This window comes from Poecilia reticulata, chromosome 5 (assembly GCF_904066995.2).
Source record: "Poecilia reticulata chromosome 5, P_reticulata-male-v2, whole genome shotgun sequence".
Taxonomy (NCBI): Eukaryota; Metazoa; Chordata; class Actinopteri; order Cyprinodontiformes; family Poeciliidae; genus Poecilia; species Poecilia reticulata.
This window is the reverse complement of record NC_088834.1, coordinates 33,634,157-33,636,877: the sequence shown is the minus strand read 5'-3', so window position 1 is coordinate 33,636,877 and position 2,721 is coordinate 33,634,157. Positions and strand designations below refer to the sequence as shown.

The following is a 2,721-nucleotide window of genomic DNA, read 5'->3' as shown; positions in this document are numbered from 1 at the left end:
TGGTGGTCTCACAATCCAGCCCGATACACCCTTGAAGACGCCATCCTCTTCATCAGACATGAGGTCAATGGTGACACCTCTCCAAAAGGAAATCTCCTCTGCTGCCAGGACGCTCTCCCTCGCCTCCAGCAGCTGTTGACACAGAACAGACATTAAGTCATAAAGAATTTTTATGAAAACATATTGTTGAAACTATACTGACATTTTAAGTGTCTTGGTTTAGAAACACCAAATATGGGGAGGTGTAATCCATTTGTCATTAAAAACTATGGCTATGTGGTAAAGTATGAACTCCTGAATATCATGTGAATAAACATGATATTTAACAAAACATTGATAAAAGTACTTAAGTGATTTGTCATTAACCATTGAGGCTACATTAAAATTATTGCACACCATCTTGTCCCAAAATGTTACAGCTTCTTTTCACTGCTGATTGCATTCACTGCTTTAGCTACATCTGGATGACTGGCTGTAGGTCCTGGATGCAGCTGGAAAACATTTTTGTGCATTGTCAATACATAGCATAATTACATTCTGTACATAAACAATATTGAAGCATAAAATATAAACATTCTAAAATAATAGATACTCACACACAGTTGCATCTCTGTCCTCATCACGGACATCAGAACGTTCCTGAAGAGTCTGATTGACACAAATGTGACTCTCATTCTGTGGACTCTGGAAATAAATGTAAAATTAAACAAATATTGTTGCAAATATATTGCTTTCTCAAAAATACGTAAGTAAATAAGTTAAAATTATTCTCATCCAAACATTATACAGTCGGGAATCAACGCAGTGATTATACATACGGGCTTCATGACTTCGTCCTCAGATCCGTCCGCCATTTTGTAGATCTTTACTGCGTTCCACACTCTGCCTTGCTGTACTGCGTTACAACAAAATAAATGAAATAACGGGAAGATCAGTTTTCCTTACAAATATGCGAGTGTTCACTATTCACTAAATGTGAAATCATAACTTACTGAATTTCTCTTCTTCCTGCTGGACTCCGTAAGAGCTCTTCGGCACCGTGGTCTGAGGTCTGGCTGTTTCTGCTTGGCCATTTTTCAGGTCTGAAAAAATCAAAGATGATGCGAGTATTTTTAAGAGTTCAGAACATCACATGTAATAGAGATTACAATACAAAATCTCACCCTACACTTGTTTCGGCATTAAGAAAACGACAGACCGCTTTCTGTAAGAAACAAACAAAGCAACTGGTCTCGCTCCACGTGTTATTTAGAAAAGCTTTCTTACCGTGAGTTCGGTCTTGTTGGACCGCCGCGGTGTCATCTGTTGTTTTCCGCCGGATCATTGCTTAATATCAAAATGATACTGAAAAGGTAACTCCGTGAAATAGGACATTTTCCACCATTTCACACAACGCACGGGTATTTTCGTTCATGTTGGGTGTAGCAGTTAGCACTCGTTACCACCAGTGCAAATCTTCCTCTGAAGTTCAATGGCGGCTGCTTGACCGACTATGAAAGCGCATTACTGCCACCAACTGGACTGGAGTGTTAAATTAAAGTTGACAGAAAAAAATACATTCTAAAAGTTATTTTTTCAAAAGTTACGTGACAGTATATTTTATTTGTATTATAATTAATTGCTAAAATGTTTTTAGCAATTAATTATGTTTATTTACTCAATTCTACTTTGAGCTGTCTCCTTTTTAGTTTATACAGAATATGATTCATAATCCATGAGTTATATTTAATGCTTAACTAACAAAACTTTAAAAAAAGAATACAAATGTTTATACTCTATCACAAACTTTCAACCATTTTGTTCTTCAATTTAAACTTGAGAGTTAAGCAACTGAATACTGAAAAATCTGTAGTTTCTTAAGTTCTGTATTGTGATGAGGAATGACCACTACCACTCCAATATAGCATGACTCTGGGTCTATAAAGCAATCAGTGAACATTAACATTAGTTTGAATATTATTCACAAAAATACTTTATGTACAATCTACCACTCTGGAACATGGTTTTTATTATTATTTTTGATTAAGTTGTGCAATTCCTCCCATCAAGAGATAAATCTTCAGATAGGAGGAATGTCAAAGTAAGATCCCGTTTCACAAAAGTCTATTTTATGTAATCATGCATATTCTTCTTTTATAACATCAATTCAACCAAAACTAAGTTTTTCAGTGCTCCTAACACACATGCAATATATATTTTAATGGATAAGATAGATTGTTTTCTCCAAACATACTTCTTTATGGTGAACAGAAATTAAAAAGGATTAGCTACAAAATGAATAAGAGTCAAAAGGCAGTGCTCAACAGTTGATTTGCATTTGCATGGCACTCAGCAACTTCATTTAAATACGAAAACCTCTGCAAGGCACGAGGGGAGGGGGGTGATAGGGGAACACAGACACGCAGCGTTTTTGACCATTTTTGGCTGAGCTCGACTGACTAAAACCTCTTGCCGAAAGCCCTCAATCTCCATGCGCACGGCAGAACAAGGTGTGAATAGCTGGCGGAAATCCCATTTTTCGTCTTGTGTCATGTGTTGATTTTTTCACTGTTCAGCGTCGGATTCTCTGTTTTTATGCCATAATTCACATCTAGTTCGTCGCTCCGTTTTATGTCCCGCTTCTCCTGTTTCAGAGTTTTGCTTAAAGTGCGCCTCGGTTTTATTTAAACCCCCTATGGTGCGCAGCGTTCGGGAAACGTATCGATGGGGAAAAGGTAGACT

The 2,721-nt window shown here is 37.2% G+C and overlaps 1 long non-coding RNA gene across 1 annotated transcript; it reads right to left on the bottom strand.

Moving 5' to 3' along the window:
- Positions 1–420: 420 nt before the first annotated feature.
- LOC145551583 (uncharacterized) lies at positions 421–1,424 on the bottom strand. The gene is made up of 3 exons (XR_014087451.1): positions 819–1,424; positions 597–684; positions 421–491 (listed from the first exon to the last, which is right to left on the bottom strand). It is a non-coding gene; the product is annotated as an uncharacterized LOC145551583 (long non-coding RNA).
- Positions 1,425–2,721: the final 1,297 nt, after the last annotated feature.